We start from the raw sequence: 20,278 nt of genomic DNA, 5'->3' as shown, positions 1-20,278 counted from the left end.
TCATGGGGGGGCAGGACTGGTGTCAGATCATTCCTCTCTCTCTCTCTCTCTCTCTCTCTCTCTCTCACACACACACACACACACACACACACACATACATACACACAGGCACACATGCAGGTATGTATCGAGGCATACACATGCATGAGAATGAGAACAAACACACACAAACACACACATTTCCACACATGAATGTAGACATTGATTCTTTTATCTTAAGTATAGTTGTCTTTATTAGATATTTCCTTCACGTTTATTTCAAATATTACCCCTTTCCTGGTATTCCCTCCGAAAACCCCCTAGCCCATCTCCCCTCCCTCTCAGGAACAATCTACCCACTCCCACTTTCCTGTCCTGGCATTCACCTAGCTGGGGTATCGAAGCTTCTCAGGACCAAGGTCCTCTCCTCCCTTCGATGCCCAAGAAGGCTAACCTCTGCTACATATGCAGCTGTAGCCATGGCACCCTCCATGTATACTATTTGTTTTTGGAGGTTTAGATCCCGGGAGCTCTGGGATACTGGATGGTTCATGTTGTTGTGTCGGTGCCTAACTCGACCAGCGAGAAAAGATGCGACACGACCAGGATCTTCTCTGCAGCGCTTTATTCAGGACCTTGCTTTTCTTCTCCAACACGGGGCCCCCGAGCCTGTCTTTTGCTGCTCTTATATATGCCAGCAGCCCTTGCTTAGGGGCATGTCGCATTGTGATAGGAGAACTAAGGTGCACCTCATTAGCATGCCAATGCTGAGTCATCACGAAGCCATACTGTAGGTACCTAAGGCCTAAGACCACGCAAAGCAATGTATAGGTCCGTTTCACCACTCCTATATAACCTAGCAGCGCTCCTCCCTCTCTCTCTTTTCCTTCCCTTCTCACTCCCGTTCCCGCCGGCTACCCTTCCCTTCTTAAATAAACTCCACGTGGAACCATTTGGTCTAGCGTGCCTCATTGCGGTTCCCGGCCCCACCGCGGTCCGCGGCCCGGGGTGCACGCGTGTGTGCCGGCTAGCGGCCAGCGGCTACAGAAGTCGACCCAGAAGCCAACAGACGCAGAAACTAACATTGGCGAGCCGACCAACGAACCCTCCCTCCCGCCCGCGCTACTGGCCACGCTGCTTCTACGGACCACCGCGGACCACCGCCGAAGTCCCCCTGCCCCGCCATCTCTCCGCGCTGTTGCACCGCCCGCCTCTTCGCGCTGCTGTCCCACCACTGCCGCTTGCTGCTGCTGCCACGCTGCCGCCACTGCCTAGGGCTCCGGACCGCGGCCGCTAGTGCGCCGCCTGGCCCGGGGTAGCGGCCCGGCCCGGTGCGCCCCGTCTGCGCCCGTCGCTGCCGCGCGCCCCGCTCACCGCTGCCACTCTGAGCCGCTAAACCAAATTGTTCCACGTTCCCGGATATCGGATTGCACTTCCTTAGCAAACACCACCGGCCCAATAAGGTAAGGTCTTTTGGTTGGCTGGGTGGTTTCTTAAGTTCAGAAGAGACCTGGCCAGTTTCCTTCTAGAACTAGATGCTGCCTGAGCTAACACTCGTTTTATGATGCTCTACCACGGGTGTTTCCCGTTCCAGAAGTAATCCTAACTCCCTCTCATTGGCTTCCAGCCGTTCTGAAAATCCTGGGGCCCCAGGTGGGTTACTTTTTTCCGGCTTTTTTGCCCCAGCTCCCAGATTTCCGCACGACGGTCCGGACTCTCTGGCTTAGCTGCCGTTTCTTTGTTAAACACTATCCGGGACGCCGGTAGTGGTATAACAAAGCCCCCCACACCTGATGGGGAACAGAGCATCCTCGCCGGTACCCCCAGGAAGTCCCCTCAGTTGCCTCCTGGAGAATCTCAAGTCTCTAAAACTAACTCACGATGTGAGGCGGTCAAAACTAATTAACCTCTGTAATAAGGTCTGGACTCAATATAAACTAGATAATAATTCCAAATGGCCACCTAATGGCACCCTAGATCCAATTATTTTAAGGGATCTTAATACATACTGTCAGCAATCCGGTAAATGGGACCAAATCCTGTACGTCCAAGCTTTTATCTATCTCCGGTCTAAACCTTCTCTCTGCGCTGCCTGCACTCCATCTCAGCTCCTCCTAGCCATGAAACCTGCTCACCCTCCACTAGATGGCGTTACTTTCGACCCCGCTGACGAACCACCTCCGTCCACTCGCCACAGACACATGGAGACTACAAGATCTCAACCTGCAGCCCCAGTTTCTCCCTCCCACCAGGTCTCGGAGTCTGTCTCCTCTCCCTCTGTGCCAGTAAAGGATCACCACAGACGCCCTGAACTGGCACCAACCTTTACCCCTCCTATTACACGTTCTAAGGCCACGGCCAAGCCCCCAACCTCTCCTCCAAAGACACCTGACCCAGCGCCGGTCCTTCCTCTGAGGGAAGTGGCTGGAATCGATGGTCTAGTTAGAGTACACGTTCCCTTCTCTTTGAGCGAACTTTCTCAAATAGAAAGCAGACTGGGTTCTTATACCTCTAACCCCTCTAACTTTATTAAAGAATTTCAGTACATTACTCAATCTTACAACTTGACTTTTCATGATGTCTATATGATTCTTACTAACAATTTACTTCCTGATGAACACAGGCGAGTTTGGGAAGAGGCAAAAACGCATGCAGATGAAATTCACCAGACAGACGGCAGCTATCCAATTGGATCTGAGGCAGTGCCTGACCAAGACCCGCTATGGGATTATAATTCCTCGGCTGGTATTTTAGCCAGAGACAGGTTTGTTACATGCCTTCTAGCTGGTCTCAGAAAGGCAGTTTTAAAGCCAATAAATTTTGAAAAACTCCAAGAGGTTGTCCAGGAAAAACAGGAAAATCCATCTCAGTTTTTACAACGCCTCACGAAGGCTTTGTTGCAATTCACTAATCTAGATCCTGACAATCCGGAAGGTAAACAACTCTTAATGACTTATTTCTTTTCCCAAAGCTATCCCGACATAAGAGCTAAACTTAGACGCTTGGAGAGAGGACCCCTGACTCCACAGGCGGAAGTCTTGGCGCTGCCCTTCAAGGTATACCATGAGAGAGATGAAAAAGCCCGAAAACAAAAGTACCACATGCTGGCAAAAGCTGTCCGACCAGCTCCAGCTATCGCCCCGGGCTCCGGGCCTTCCAAGGCTCAGGAACCACCAGCTCCCTGCTACAGGTGTGGTCAATCAGGTCACTGGGCAAGGACTTGCCCCAACCCCCGCAAGCCAAGGGGACCATGTCCTAAATGTCATCGTGAGGGCCACTGGGCGGTCGACTGTCCCCATGTTACACAGAACAGAAGGCCATCCCGCCCAGAAACCCCTCCTACTGACCTCCTAGGCTTGGCTATGGATGAATGAAGGGGCCGGAGCTCCCTCAACCCGACCTCGCCCATCACTAGCAGGGAGCCCCGGGTAACTATCGTGGTATGTGGAAAGCCCATCTCTTTCCTTCTGGATACCGGGGCCACTTACTCAGTCCTGGTGGAATTTTGGGGCTCCACTTCACCCTCGCGTCTTCCCATAGTCGGGATAGGAGGACAGCCTTACCTTCCTCATCAGACCCCACCACTTAGCTGTACTTTTAGAAATATACCCTTCACCCATTCCTTTTTGGTAGTGCCAACCTCTCCCGTCCCTTTATTAGGAAGGGATCTTTTAGTTAAGTTGGGAGCTTCAATTTCTTTTGCTCCCCCCACTCGCCTGAACCCGAGCTCGCCAGCAGTTCCCCTACTTCTCCTTCTAGCCAATCAACCTACTAACACTAACATGTTATTTCCTCTACCAGCTTCTCAGGTGGACCCCAGAGTTTGGGACGTCCAGAACCCCTCTGTTGCTAAACATCATTCTCCCGTTGTCATCCAGTTACTGGACCCTACCAGGTACATCACCCAAGCTCAATACCCTCTCTCTCTCCAGAGCCTCAGGGGACTTAAGCCTATCATTTCTGACCTCTTAAGGAAAAAACTCCTTCGTCCCACTTCTTCTCCTTTCAATACCCCTATACTAGCAGTTAAAAAACCTAATGGTACCTACCGCCTGGTTCAAGACCTCAGGCGCATTAATGCCGCAGTGGTTCCTCTACATCCTGTCGTAGCTAATCCCTATACACTCCTTTCTACTATCCCCTCAGGAACTTCTCATTTCTCAGTCCTAGATCTAAAGGACGCATTTTTCTCTATCCCTCTTGATGCCCAGTCACAAAACATATTTGCCTTTACCTGGACAGATCCTGACACCCACTTTTCTACCCAACTTACCTGGACTGTTTTACCTCAGGGATTCCGAGACAGCCCACACCTATTTGGCCAGGCTCTAGCTTCTGACTTACTTTCTTTATCTCTCCCCAGATCTAAAATTCTTCTTTATGTAGATGATGTCCTTGTCTGTAGTCCATCTCTAGAAATTAGCCAAGCTGACACCTCTACTCTCCTAAATTTCCTCTCCAGTCGAGGCTACAGGGTCTCTCCCTCTAAGGTTCAACTGTCCACTCCTCAGGTTACTTATTTGGGATTAACAATTACCCCAACCCATAAGGCTATTACCTTAGATAGAAAAAACCTAATTCAGTCCTTAACTGTTCCTTCTACAAAGGAAGAGATTTTATCATTCCTAGGAATGGCTAGCTTTTTACGTTCTTGGGTTCCTTCCTTCTCCCTCCTCTCTCGACCCTTATATGAGGCAGCATTAGGCCCCACCCACGAACCTCTTCTCATATCTGTTGCCAAACCCTTTCAGAGGCTCCAACAGGCTCTCCTTAAGGCCCCAGCCTTACATCTCCCTGACCTGACTCGCCCTTTTTCCCTCTATGTAACTGAAAAAGAGGGATTTGCCCTTGGAGTCTTAGGCCATCAACTGGGACCTTCCTTCGCACCTGTAGCATACTTGTCAAAAAGGCTGGATTTAACCATCCAGGGATGGGCACCTTGTATTCGTGCCTTAGCGGCTGCTGAACTTCTTATTCGAGAATCAAAGAAATTAACCTTGGGGTCTCCTATAACTGTGCTCTCTTCTCACAACCTGTCACAGCTCCTAACCTACAAAGGCCTGCAGACTCTACCTCCCTCTAGAGTTCTTTCTCTCCAGGTAGCGCTAATAGAAGATTCCACGCTCACCTTTCAATCATGTCCTCCTCTTAATATTTCTACTCTTCTCCCTCGACCTAATACTAACCACTCCCTGTCTCATTCCTGCACTGAGACTTTAGAGCAACTATTACCTCATCCTTCACACATACAGGAGGGCACATTGCCTCAAGCCATTTATACTTGGTACACAGATGGAAGTTCCTTTCTATATGAAGGGACTAGAAAAGCTGGCTATGCCATAGTGTCAGACACCGAGGTGGTAGAGGCACAGGCCCTTCCTGTACACACTACTAATCAACAGGCTGAGCTGATAGCTCTCACTCGTGCCTTTCAACTGGCACAGGGACAATCCCTCAATGTTTACACAGATTCTAAATATGCTTTCCATATCCTCCTGTCCCACGCTGCTATCTGGAAAGAGCGCGGGTTACTTAGCACAACTGGAGGATCCATAACTAATGCAAGCCATATTTTAGCCTTGCTGAAGGCCTCCCATCTCCCCACAGCTATTGGGATTGTCCATTGCAGATCTCACCAGACGGATGACTCTATTGTATCTAAGGGAAACAACCGAGCTGATGAGGCAGCTAGAGCTGCAGCCCTTAGGGGGCTAAACTCATCTCACCCTCCCCAAGACATCCTTACACTACAACCCACATCTCTACCTCCACCCCCTGACACTCGCCAAACTCTATCCTATCTTCACCAGCTCTTTCATCCTAACAGTCGAGCGTTATCTTCTTTTGTTAAGACCCACTTACAGCCTACTCCTGAAGACTTAAATTTCTTAAAATCTATCACTGCTTCTTGTAAAACCTGTCAGATGTCAGATTCTAACTCGAGGTATCGTAGTACCCCTTTCCCCACCCATCAGGCTAGAGGTTCCCTTCCCGGAACTGACTGGCAGCTTGACTTTACCCATATGCCTACAGTCAAGCGTTCCAAGTACCTCCTGGTCTTGGTAGATACCTTCTCGGGGTGGGTAGAAGCCTTTCCTACCACTAACAAAAGGGCTCAGACAGTCTCTGATCTCCTCCTCCGAGAGATCATCCCCCGATTTGGTGTTCCAACCTCCCTTCAGTCAGACAATGGTCCTGAATTTACTTCCCAGATTTCTCAGAGTTTATCCAACGCCTTAAATATCCCTTGGCATTTTCACATTCCTTACCATCCCCAATCTTCAGGTAAGGTAGAGAGAACTAATCGCTCTTTAAAAACCACTCTTGCCAAGCTGTCACAGGAACTTCACCTTGACTGGGTAAAACTCCTACCTCTAGCTCTTTTCAGGCTACGAGCTCTCCCCAAGCGACCTCTTCTTATCTCACCCTTTGAACTCATGTATGGACGTCCAGTTTTAACTCCTGGTCTCTCACCTAAATGCTCTCCCCTCCCAGACCACCTACTCACCCCATTGCTTTGCCACCTTCGCTCTCTCCTATGGGACTTTGCTGACCACCACCTACCTCGGCCACAGACTGTCTCCTGTCCACTGCCTGTCAACATTGGAGACCAAGTCCTCTTATCCCCTCCAGATCATCGGCCCTCACCCCTCTCTCCCAAATGGCAGGGCCCTTTTAAGGTGATTCTCGTGACCCCTACAGCTGCTAAACTTGAAGGATTTCCTCATTGGGTCCATCTATCTCACCTTAAACCTTTCATCCCTCCACCTAAAGATAACTCTTCTTCATACACGTCAACCCTGACAGGACCTTGCTCTATCAAGCTCCGGAGGACATCGGGACCACCCACCTTGTCCCCAATTCCAGAACATGAGACTCCACTCCGGCAGCCGAGCTCGACCTCATTGGATTAGACATGGGTTTCTTGTCCTACCCCTGCTGTTCTTCATTTCCATCCAGGGCAGTCCTTACATTTGGAGATTCGAGGTTCAAGAAACCCCCACAGATAACAAACAGTCTTTCCAAATAGGGTCAGGAAACTGCTCCATAGCCGGATGTCAGGTACCGATCCAAATCGCGATCATCCCTGTATCTGTTATCCCATCTAAGTATTATGATCTCTATACTTGCTTTCTCTTTGACCAGACAGAAGATTACTGTAAAAAATGGCCAGACGAATATGGGGGCTGCCCATATTGGTCTTGTCAGATACATATGCTAGGATCACGGGTCAATCATTTCTTCTTTCAACACCGCAAGACGCTTTTCTTCCACATACAAGACCCGTGGGATTCCAGGTGGGAAACAGGAGTCGTTGGTAAGCTCTATCGTAAAAACCAGCCCAGTTCCCCAATAAGTACCATCCATATTCAGAGAAAGTATATCTCAATCGCCCAACCCCTAGATATTGGAAAAGTGGGGGAGATAATTAAACACTCCTCTAAGGTCCTTGATTCTTTAACAGCACCCCTCATAAATGGCACTAACTTGCCATTTCGCCTGTTGCTTCAAACTTTGACCTCAGCATACCAACTCCTTAATGTCACCAGGCCTGGTCGCTTTAAAGATTGCTGGTTATGTGTACCCCCAGGGACTGACTCAAAACTGTCACTTACAGCTTTTCCGGTGATACTGCCAGATAACCTCACCTCACCTTTTGTTAGCTGTCCTGACTCCGATGTCACCACGGCTCCGTACCTTACCTCTGTCCCTCTCTTTGGCATGGGAAACTGTTTTAAGAACTCTGGGACACGTTCTGTAGGAACATTAAGCTCCCTAGACTGTAATAAAACCATAACCCTTGATATATCATCTCTGCCACAATGCCCTGCAATCCAGAACACGTCAATTCTTTGTGGCACTCAGGTATATCATCGCCTACCTGCCAGCTGGTCAGGAGTTTGCACGTTGGTTCTCCTTTTCCCTGAGATGGGAGTGATCCAGGGAAATGAGCCCCTGCCAATCCCAGTTATAAATATGGTAGCTGCCCGACGTGAGAGAGCAGTTCAGATCGTTCCTCTTTTGGTAGCTACAGGAATAGCCATAGGTGTTGGCACAGGTGTGGCAGGAATAACAACTTCTCTGGCCCAATACAATACATTTACTTCTCAGTTTAAAAGTGACCTTCAGGGAATGACTGAAACTGTGCTTACTATCCAGAAACAGATTGATTCTTTGGCAGCTGTGGTGCTTCAGAACCGACGGGGCCTAGATGTCTTAACAGCTAAGGAAGGTGGTCTTTGCCTGTTCCTCCAAGAAGAATGCTGTTTCTATGTCAACCAATCCGGGATAGTGAGAAACAAAATCCAGGAACTCCAGACAGACATAAAGAACTTCAGAGATCGTGAGACCTCCAGCTCTGACATTTTTGAAAACCCTATATGGAAGTGGATATTCCCTTTTGTAACGCCTCTCCTAGTCATTTTCCTGGTGTTATTGTTTGCTCCCTGCCTAATTAATCTTGTTTCTACATTCCTCCATCGGCAAATGCAAAAAATTTCTAACCAAACTATTAATCAGCTTCTGTTACAGAATTACCAGCTGCTGCCCACGGAAGAGCCCCCGTCCCCAGATGTAGCTGATGCCAACATGCACCAGGTGGACCCCGATGATGAAAGTCATCTATACCCCAAAATTGACAACGCCCCTAGACAGCAGGAAGTAGTTTAAGAGACACGGCGCCCACACTCCTTTTCATCATCGGGTCCCCCCCACCCCTTTTCTTTTTCTTTTTCTTTTTCTTTTTTAATAAAAGAAATGCAGGAATGTAGGTACCTAAGGCCTAAGACCACGCAAAGCAATGTATAGGTCCGTTGCCCAGGCAACGGCCGCCATCTACCCAGAATTCCATAGCCCACCTTTACCTGTAATTACGTCACCACTCCTATATAACCTAGCAGCGCTCCTCCCTCTCTCTCTTTTCCTTCCCTTCTCACTCCCGTTCCCGCCGGCTACCCTTCCCTTCTTAAATAAACTCCACGTGGAACCATTTGGTCTAGCGTGCCTCATTGCGGTTCCCGGCCCCACCGCGGTCCGCGGCCCGGTGTCCGGGGTGCGCGCATGTGTGCCGGCTAGCGGCCAGCGGCTACAGAAGTCGACCCAGAAGCCAACAGACGCAGAAACTAACACATACTGCACGTGTGTCAAAGTTGTTTACCAACTGCATGTGTGTCACAGTTGTTTACCAGGACTAAATATTTCCTGCCAGTGCCATCTTGCAACGGCGCTGGATAAAGTGGCTTCCCACATTGTTGGTCCTCCTCTTGGGCTGCAAACCCCTTCAGCTCCTCGGTTCCTTTCTCTAGACAGTGACTCTTCTGTGGGAAGGCTACCCTGGGATGTGTGTAGCCTGCTTCACCTTGCCTTGCCCTCACCACATTTGTCCCTGAAGAGCAGTCCCTACCCTCACAGGGTTTCTATCGCTAAACCTCACATAAGGTCACACTACGCTTCCTTGTCCTTGCCTGGCCTCAGAGATGTCACCTGGTCCTGGGTTTCACAAGTTCTCCCAAGGAAGAAAGCAGACCATGTCCCCATTTTGACATGGCTGTCCATACTGCTGGCTCCTAGCAGGAGTCAAGTGTGGACAGGAACGTGGTGGGGACTAGGTCCTTGCCTTTGGCAGTGACTTCATCATCACAGGGCTCTTGGGGGACCAAGGCACTCCAGACAGAGCTGAGTAAGTGCTGGGTAATATGGCTAAGTATGCCTGTGAAGATCAGACCTCCGAGCATGGCCACAGTACATCCATCTCTGGGCCTGGATATGCCTGTCTATCCTTCCCAACAGAGCCTGGCCTGCTGTTAGAGCTGATCATCATCTTTGGGAATAGAGCAGTTAGAATCCAACTGGGTCTTCTGGACTCTGGTAGCAAGCAGGAGCCTACTGCTAAGGCCCTTTGGCCCAGGGATTATGGTTTCCATGCTCCCAGGAGCAGCAGAGGCCAGCTCAGGTCATCCTTAGTGTGTGTGCAGCAGCTAGGGGTGCATGGAGGTCAGGACCTGTGCCCTGTGTCTTCATAGACAAGGAGGAGCCAAGACCATTGGCTGACCCTGAGAAGCCACCTGGGTCCCATAAACATTCTATTTCTGTCCTTCCTCTGGGCCTGTGCTGACACGTGGGGAACTGTGCTCAGTTTCTGTGGCTGCCAGGCTTTGCAGAGCTGCAGACTGTGCTCATGGACCTTAGGGAATGAAGAGGACAATTAGAGACCAGGCTCTCCCCATGCCTCTGCCCAAGGAGTTGCAGGGTGTCAAGGTGTGGGCATAAGGAGGGGCCCAGGCAGAGTCCCAAAAACTACTTCCTCTATTCCTCTATGGGGCTGGGAACGAAAGCCAATACTCATACTTCCTGTGGTCCCTGAATAGATGCTGGAAGTCTGGTAACAGTTCTCTCATGCAGAGTGACCTGTTCGCCCTATGGCATGATCAACCTGAACATAGGTTTCTATGTGTCCAGCAAAGAGACACTCCCTGGGAGCACACATGGTCAGCTAGAGTCATGGACTATTTCTTCAGGACTAACTGAAACTAGAGCCCAAAATCCTTCTACTGGTACTCAGTGGGGGATGAGGACCTCTGGACAGGGTGTACATGCAATGGTGGCTGTTTGTGTGACACAGCCATCAGAGAACAGTGACTACAGAAAAGTTCTGACTCCCATCCTTAGTCAGTGGAAGCCAGAACCCTGCTCCACATTCCACTTCTGCTGAGAGTGCCTTGGCTTTATGAACATAATTAACATGGGCGTGTCATAGAGGAGGCCTCGCCAAAGGACAAGTGGCTAGGGACAGGCAGGGAAACTATCCCAGCACCAATGGAGATGAAGTGTCAGGGTTCCCATAGAATATTGACATGGTTTCAGCTTTAAAAACATGCTGAGGAAGACTTTAGCCATGTGTCACTGGGATCTTCTCACTTTTCACTTGATACCAGCACTAGTCTGGAGATCAGTGGCAATAAGGGACCATGGTGGATGGGATCTGCCCCAGGGCCTGTGATGGGCTCATTGTTGGGATATATATATGTGTATATATACCATCAGTGGAGTATTCTGCATAGTGTGTCCTTTTTCGAGATATTATTTTGGTCTGTAGATGAATAAGCAATTTCTGCGGAGTGGGTCCCTTGCAACGATAGATAAACAGCCTCACCCAGAGGTGAAGATGATCAGAATCTTCTCTGAACCCAGACTGGAGTGCTCTCAGCAGCAGCTATGTCTCAGCATCAAATGATTCAAAAACATTCAATGTTACATTCTGTCCATTTCTGACATTTTTGAAAACTGTCAATGCAAAGTAGTCTTGGCTGTTGCCCTTTAACTGATCGCAGCCATTTAAAACTGGAATATCTTGGAAACATTCTTTCAATGAACTCAGAACCATGAGTTTGCTATCTGGCACTTTAATCATATGATTAATCGTCTAAAAACATTTCTTTATGGCAGTTATAGAAGGACTGGTTCTAAGCTTTGTAGACTTACATTTTTCTATCAATAGAAGAAATGTATACCAATGAAAACCTTGAATATGTATCAAAATAAATTCTTTACCAATGTAAGAAATTAAAACTTCAACTTCATAACATCTCATAACATGAGATTATGGCTACACAATTAGTTCTAGCTATTTCCTCCCTGTGCTTATTATACTCACTATTAAATTCCCTAGAAAGAAAAGCTAGAATAAAAACCACCAGATCCCCAATTACAAGGAATCAGAATGATCAATCTTCAAATCTTCTTCCTGCTGAATATGGGCATTGAGATATCTTTAAATGGGGAGAAGGTGGGGGAAATGGGAAAGTTGGTTAGATCTTCAAAAGGCCACACCAACAAATGCTATTCTGTCTCTGGAGTCTAAGTTCTGTCTGGATATCTCTGAAGGGCTAAATGAGGCAAGAAATCCTGGAACCATGACATCTGTACTTGGAACAGGGCAGTTCAGCATGTCTAAGGATGGATCACAACAAAACTGCACACTGCAGTTCACATACTAAAACAGAATTAAAGGAGGACCAAGGTATCTGTATGGATCATGTTAGTCTGTAAGGTGCACAGAGTAGTCAAGATGAAATCCTGCTCATGGTTTGAGCATGTAAAAAGCCAGTCTGTTTTGTGATAGTAAGTCTTCATCCATGCCATGTGAAGGATGGCACAGGGAATCTTGACCTTCCCCTTTTGGTTCTCTTGAATTTTTATACTTCTTCGGGGGGTCTGGAACTGTCATATCTGATCCATATGACAGTGGATGTCCTGTCACAGAGGAGGTGCTGAGACACTGGAGGTCCTGCAACAGGGGCGGTCCCTGTGACAGTTGGGGTGATTTAAACTGGAGTTGATGAAACATCAGTCGTCCTAAGACAGTAGATGTCCTGCTACAGTGGAGGTCTAGAGACAGTGGAGGTGATGGGACAGTGGATGTCCTGCTACAGTGGAGGTCTAGCGACAGTGGAGGTGATGGGACAGTGGATGTCCTGCTACAGTGGAGGTCTAGAGACAGTGGAGGTGATGGGACAGTGAAGGTCCTGCTACAGTTGCCATCAAAGTGCTTGTAAAGCAGAAGTGATACCACCAGCCATTACAGACTATGGCAGATATAATGATAATGGTCAATCACATCATCTCTCTTCTCCAAATAACTGAGTCTGAGACAAGGCTATACCATGTTACAAAGATGGTTGAAGATCAACAGCTTTAGAAATACATCTACAAGTATGGCCACTTAGAGTAGGACAAGGCCAGGGAAATTTATTTAGGCCAATAATAGCACTGTTAGCTTCAAACATGGGCACAGAATATTTCACAGGGACCTGAAAACAAGTAATATTCTCTTGGACAGGAATGGAAAAGTCAAACCATGGGCCTTGTCCTTACTATTCAAGTTGAGCCAGGGCAAAGACTGAACTAGTACTGTGGTGCTTACACTTTTGATGTACCTAAACTCCTTGTAGGCATATTTTATGATCATGCAAAGAAGGACATTTGGACCATAGGTGTAGGCTTATATTTTATGGTAGTAGGAAAGTTCCCATTTGATTCTGTCATCATACAATAGCTGAAAAGACAGGTTGTGACAGGTGTGTATCCTGACTACAGTGAGATTTCAGAAGATCTGGAGGACATGCTTAGCCTCTTAATGACAGTCAGCCCCTGATATGGTCTGAGAGTCACAGAAATAATGATGCAACCATGGTTCAAGGAAGACTTCAAGGGGTTCCCAAATCCAGATTAGAATGTGATGCCTTTTAGGCCAGACTTGGCAATTGTGGAAGCCATAAATTATATTGAGTTTTGAGCCCAAGACATTTTACATTCATCAAGTCATCAAAAGTATAACCAGACCATGGCAACGTATTGATTAGAAAAGGTGGGGTCACCAGGTGCGTGGCTGCACGGCATAGAAACAGCCAGTGACTCCAGTTATTGCCCTATGCCCTACCCTTGATGCTGCTCCTGCTTTCCCTTCAGGACTAAAGAGGACTGTAAGCAAGCAGACCCCAGCCATAATGTGCTAATCATCCTCCGATAGTCTAGTGCCTGCCCATGGTCATAAGGCAAGTGAAAGAGGAGGCAGAAGAGCCACTGTGTCTTGCTTTCTTCTCTTCAAGTCACTCAAGATGACAAGCATACTCTTCGAAGTATACATATGTACCAGGAGTGTTTCCTGAATCCACACAACAAGCAGTGGATGGGCAGTGTTCCACAGCAGTGGATGGGCAGTGCTCCCACAGCAGTGTATGGGCAGTGCTCCCACAGCAGTGTATGGGCAGTGCTCCCACAGCAGTGTATGGGCAGTGCTCCCACAGCAGTGGATGGGCAGTGCTCCCACAGCAGTGGATGGGCAGTTCTCCCACAGCAGTGGATGGGCAGTGTTCCACAGCAGTGGATGGGCAGTGCTCCCACAGCAGTGGATGGGCAGTGCTCCCACAGCAGTGGATGGGCAGTGCTCCCACAGCAGTGGATGGGCAGTGCTCCTGCCTTGGTCCCGCTTACTCGTCTCTTCTTCACCCTCCATATCCTCCTCCACCTCTTTTCAGCAGCCACCCAGAGACCTTCGCAGGACTGTGGGTCCTGCTACTCAGGATGTAGAGACAGAGGTCACATACCAGGTAATGTCTCGTACAGCTCTTTTGGCTCCAGCACCCTGACCACCTAAGATTCCCAAATTGGGTCCTCAAGGTCCTAGGGAATCCTCTGCAGGCATCCCTGGAGGTGCAGCCAGATTTTGGGAGCACTGGGTTTAGCAGTGGTTCTCTGCTTCAGGCTCAGAGCCTGACTGAGAGGGCTTGCTGAGGGGCACAGCAGGGACAGAACAGCGTGCAGCCCTCCAGTGGTGAACATGCAGAACTGCAGGACATTATTTCAACCTTTCTTTACCTCTACCTTGTTCTAAATGGCTGCAAAACAAGTCCTAGGGACCTAAGAAACTTGAGTTTCTATCACTATAGGACACCAAAGAGACTAAAGCAGAGGCCCTGTGAAACCTATTCAGAGGACAGTGAGGGCTCTGTGTTCCTGGACTAGCATGAAGGCTGATTGACCACTAGGCTTGATGTTGGACTCACAGAGAATTAGGAACAGGTAGAGACTGGGAGGAGGGAGCATGAGAGGCAGTCCCAGCACAGTCCAGGCAGAGTGGAGCCAGCTCATTTAATACAGGAGCATGTGCCCTCCCAAAGGCTCTCAGCTCAAGGCAATACCCAGAAAAACTGACCAAATAGCTAGCCCCCTGCATGGCTCTCCTACCTGCAGAATGTGTAGGGCCCTCAGGACAGATCCTACAGTCCCTCATAGCTGAAAAGCGTAAGATGAGCATCACTGTAGTGTAGAGGCTGCTCTCAGCTGATGGGACCCGCACAGTCTGTGGACAAGTTTGCTTAAGTGAAAGGTGGCTGTCCTTGAACTCTCAGATGCGTCCAGGGTAGAGTGTGGTGACCACATCCAGAGCCATTCCTCAAAGACATAAGTGCAAAAGGGACAACAATGGAGGGAAGCCTGGGCAGGCCAGCATCCCCGGTGCCAGTGTGGACTGAAAGGTGGCATATGGCATGGAATGGAGGATCGCAAGGGATTCTAGGATGCACTGGAGCCACACAAGTGCCCACAACCCAGCCTGGGAGAACACAAACATATCAGGGATTATCAGGGATCCTAAACCTGGGAGGGATACGGAGCTGGTGCATGCTGGGATGGTCGGAGGAAACAGCATGAGGAAACCGGGGGGAAGTGTGTCCTGAGAGCTAAGACAGAGCACACCAACAGGATGGCCTGTCAGGCCCAGGATAGATCGGCTATGACAGAATTAGGATGGTCTGGGTAGAGCTGGAGTCCTGGGATTGTAGAAACACCAAAATCACCAACAGTCAGGGAAAGAACTAACATCGCACTGTTGTATCTCTCTGCAGGTTGGGGAGGCAGAGGCAAACCACACAAGTGACCAGTGTGTTCTTAGCATGGAAAAAGCATGTGGGTTCACTCATGCAGACAGCTCATGACGAGGTCACACAGCGACACTGGTGAGATGCTGGTTCCTCCTCTCATGGCAAAAAGTTCCTAAGCGGCCTCTCCCTGTGATGGCTTCATGAAGAACCACACCTGCAGGACACTGTGGAGTAGGCCATAGCCATACAGCATCCCTGTCTGTGCCGGCCAGCCTTGAAGGTGACTTGGTAGCATTCCAGCACCTCCAGCTTGGGCCAGGTCTGGGCAAGGCAGTTCTTGGCCCTCACGCCTTCTACCCCCCATATCAGTCTCTTTGGCCTGCCCAGTTGTAGGAGATGGGGACCCTGCTCCAACATTAGCCAAGGGCATGGGGAAGACCCTATTCTTCCTGTCTCTGGTTCTAAGCTCCTGGGATTCTCACAAACATGAGTGTCTGAGTGAAACAAGAGTCAATGTTAACCTGAAGCAGCTTGATCCTGTCTTATCTTCCAGAGAAGGTGCCATGATGGGATTGGACATTAGAGGGAGCCCTATGACTGTAAAGCAAGCCTAGGCTCCAAGGACCCAGAGCAGGCTACTGCAGGTTTTCCTAGATCACAAGTCTGTGGCTCCTCCTCCCATGTCTTGCTTATAAGTACTGTAACCAACACAAAGGCCTCCCATGCAGTTTGTCTCAATTCCACCCAAGACCCTGCCACTGGCTATGCAAACAAGAGACCCCTGGATGCAATGGGAGAGAACCCCTACTCTACTCCTCAGGCTGTGAAGACTGCTTCCACCTGGCATGACAGTGTTGCCTGTGCAGTGGTTTGGGATATTTTGGGTCTGCTCTCCTTACCTTATCCAAAGAAATCCAAGGGGCATTAAGCAGGTGCAGTTCATGGGCTCTCAGAAGGTATAGGGTGGGGCATCTACCCATGAGCCCTCAGCATTCCTTTACTGCCCAATGCCCAAAGAAGTACTTGAATTCCCTTTACTTGGACAAGAGGAGACATATATCACTGCTGGTCACAGATACTTGGTAGTTGTTCCCAACAGTGGACCCATTCCTGTAAGGGCCACATCTCGACACCACATCATTTGCCAGAATGGAGCTCAAATCTGGCTGGCTGGGTGGGGCAGCACCTCCTCATCTAGGCCTTCTTCTGTGCATCCTGAACTCGTCAGAGTAGGTGGAGTGGGGACAGTCAGCCAGGATATCAGCTGTTGCAAGGACACACACACGGTTATGGGCAGATGCGAAGGTTCTATACCCTGCACAGTTTGATATAGAACAGACTGGCCACTGGAGGAGGAGGAGGAGGGCCCCCACAGCTGACACAGGCTGTAATCCTAAAAGAACAGTGTTCCCCATTGCTACAAAATGAGGATATCTAGCCCTGACTGAGAGGTAGAACATTAGGTATAATATATTCCATTAGAAAACCGTTAAGAACAAACACCCTACTGTTAAGTGGAGTCTATGCCAACTGTGAGTACCCAGCATGGGGAAGGGCTTGTGTCAGAACATTTCTCCTACCCCAACATACACCAGCACACATGCAGGTGTGTACCGAGGCACAAACATACATGTGAGCACACATACAAACACACACACATACACACCATACATAAACACACACATTTGCACATATGAAAGTAGACAGTGATTCTTTTTTCTTAAGTGTAGTTGTCTTTATTAGATATTTTCTTCCTTTACTTTTCAAATGTTACCCCTCTCCTGGTTTCCCCTCCAAAAAATCCCTAACCCATGCCCCCTCACCCTGCTCACCAATCCACCCACTCCACCTTTCTTGTCGTGGCATTCACCTAGACTGAGGTATTGAGCCTTCTCAGGACCAAGGTCCCATCCTCCCTTGGATTCCAACAAGGCTATCCTCTGCTATATATGCACCTGTAGCCATGGGACCTTCCGTGTGTACTCTCTGGTGGGTGGTTTAGACCCTGGGAGCTCGGGATACTGGTTGGTTCATATTGTTGACCCTCCTGTTTGGCTGCAGTCCCCTTCAGCTCTTCGGGTCCTTTCTCGAGACAGTGATTCTTATGTTGGAAGGCTACCCTGGGGATGTGTGTAGCCTGCTTCACTGTACCTTCCTCTCACTACCTTTGTTCCTGAAGAGTGGGACAGAGGGTAGAGGGCAGTCCATGCCATCACAAGGGTTTCTATCCCTAAACCTAACATAAGGTCACACACTACTCCTCCTTGTCCTTGCCTGGACTCAAACATGTCACTGGTCCTGGGCAACACAAGTTCTCCCAAGGAAGAAAGCAGACCATGTCCCCATTTTGACATGGCTGTCCATACTCCTGGCTCCCAGCAGGAGTCAAGTGTGGACAGGAACGTGGTGGGGACTAGGTCCTTGCCTGTGGCAGTGACTTCATCATCACAGGGTTCTTGGGGGACTAAGGCACTCCAGACAGAGCTGAGTAAGTGCTGGGTAATATGGCTAAGTATGCCTGTGAAGATCAGACCTCCGAGCATGGCCACAGTACATCCATCTCTGGGCCTGGATATGCCTGTCTATCCTTCCAAACAGAGCCTGGCCTGCTGTTAGAGCTAATCATCATCTTTGGGAATAGAGCAGTTAGAACCCAACTGGGTCTTCTGGACTCTGGTAGCAAGCAGGAGCCTACTGCTAAGGCCCTTTGGCTCAGGGATTGTGGTTTCCATGCTCCCAGGAGCAGCAGAGGCCAGCTCAGCTCATCCTTAGTGTGTGTGCAGCAGAACCCTGCTCCACATTCCACCTCTGCTGAGAGTGCCTTGGCTTTATGAACATAATTAACATGGGCGTGTCACAGAGGAGGCCTCACCAAAGGACAAGTGGCTAGGGACAGGCAGGGAAACTATCCCAGCACCAATGAAGATGAAGTGTCTGGGTTCCCATAGAATATTGCCATGGTTGCAGTTTTGAAAACATGCTGAGGAAGACTTTAGCCATGTGTCACTGGGATCTTCTCACTTTTCACTTGATTCCAGCACTAGTCTGGAGATCAGTGGCAATAAGGGACCATGGTGGATGGGATCTGCCCCAGGGCCTGTGATGGGCTCATTGTTGGACAGCGGGCTTCTCAATTATATACATATTTTATATACATACATACATACATATTAAAATATAACCCAAAATATAGGAATCACACACTCAAACATCTTCCAAATCTGAAACAAATTGAAGAGGCAGCTGTCAAACTACATGGAACATATGTCTTTAGCTATTTGGCCGAGAATCGTCTCATAGACCTTATTCATGCAGAATTTGGTAGGACTGATCACCCAGGATTGGCAGAGACCATCAGTGGAGTATTCTGCATAGTGTGTCCTTTTTCGAGATATTATTTTGGTCTGTAGATGAATAAGCAATTTCTGCGGAGTGGGTCCCTTGCAACGATAGATAAACAGCCTCACCCAGAGGTGAAGATGATCAGAATCTTCTCTGAACCCAGACTGGAGTGCTCTCAGCAGCAGCTATGTCTCAGCATCAAATGATTCAAAAACATTCAATGTTACATTCTGTCCATTTCTGACATTTTTGAAAACTGTCAATGCAAAGCAGTCTTGGCTGTTGCCCTTTAACTGCTCTCAGACATTTATAACTGAAATATCTTGGAAATATTCTTTCAATGAACTCAGAACCATGAGTTTGCTATCTGGCACTTTAATCATATGCTTAATCATCTAAAAACATTTCTTAATGGCAGTTATAGAAGGACTGGTTCTAAGCTTTGTAGACTTACATTTTTCTATCAATAGAAGAAATGTATACCAATGAAAACCTTGAATATGTATCCAAATAAATTCTTTACCAATGTAAGAAATTAAAACTTCAACTTCATAACATCTCATAACATGAGATTATGGCTACACAATCAGTTCTAGCTATTTCCTTCCTGTGCTTATTATACTCACTATTAAATTCCCTAGAAAGAAAACCTAGAATAAAAACCTCCAGATCCCCAATCACAAGGAATCAGAATGATCAATCTTCAAATCTTCCTGCTGAATATGGGCATTGAGATATCTTTAAACGGGGAGAAGGTGGGGAAAATGGGAAAGTTGGTTAGATCTTTAAAAGGCCACACCAACAAATGCTATTCTGTCTCTGGAGTCTAAGTTCTGTCTGGATATCTCTGAAGGGCTAAATGAGGCAAGAAGTCCTGGAACCATGACATCTGGACTTGGAGCAGGACAGTTCAGCATGTCTAAGGATGGATCACAACAAAACTACACACTGCAGTTCACATACTAAAACAGAATTAAAGGAGGACCAAGGTATCTGTATGGATCATGTTAGTCTGTAAGGTGCACAGAGTAGTCAAGATGAAATCCTGCTCATGGTTTGAGCATGTAAAAAGCCAGTCTGTTTTGTGATAGTAAGTCTTCATCCATGCCATGTGAAGGATGGCACAGGGAACCTTGACCTTCCCTTTTTGGTTCTCTTGAATTTTTATACTTCTCCAGGGGGTCTGGAACTTTCATATCTGATCCATATGACAGTGGATGTCCTGTCACAGAGGAGGTGCTGAGACACTGGAGGTCCTGCAACAGGGGAGGTCCCTGTGACAATTGGGGTGATTTAAACTGGAGTTGATGAAACATCAGTCGTCCTAAGACAGTAGATGTCCTGCTACAGTGGAGGTCTAGCGACAGTGGAGGTGATGGGACAGTGGATGTCCTGGTACAGTGGAGGACTAGCGACAGTGGAGGTGATGGGACAATGAAGGTCCTGCTACAGTTGCCATCAAAGTGCTTGTAAAGCAGAAGTGATGCCGCCAGCCATTACAGACTATGGCAGAGATAATGATGATGGTCAACAACAACATTATCTCCAAGTAACTGAGTCTGAGACAAGACTATACC

The 20,278-nt window shown here is 48.4% G+C and overlaps 1 long non-coding RNA gene across 1 annotated transcript; it reads left to right on the top strand.

Annotated features, from left to right (window-relative positions):
* The first annotated feature begins 2,606 nt into the window (after positions 1 to 2,606).
* Positions 2,607 to 7,592, top strand: LOC127673636 (uncharacterized). Its single transcript, XR_007975224.1, has 3 exons — positions 2,607 to 2,913; positions 3,781 to 3,874; positions 6,787 to 7,592. It is a non-coding gene; the product is annotated as an uncharacterized LOC127673636 (long non-coding RNA).
* The last annotated feature ends 12,686 nt before the right edge of the window (positions 7,593 to 20,278 follow it).

The sequence above is a fragment of the Apodemus sylvaticus genome, chromosome 23, assembly GCF_947179515.1.
Source record: "Apodemus sylvaticus chromosome 23, mApoSyl1.1, whole genome shotgun sequence".
Taxonomy (NCBI): domain Eukaryota; kingdom Metazoa; phylum Chordata; class Mammalia; order Rodentia; family Muridae; genus Apodemus; species Apodemus sylvaticus.
The sequence above is the reverse complement of the archived record's forward strand: the minus strand, read 5'-3'. Positions and strand labels throughout refer to the sequence as shown.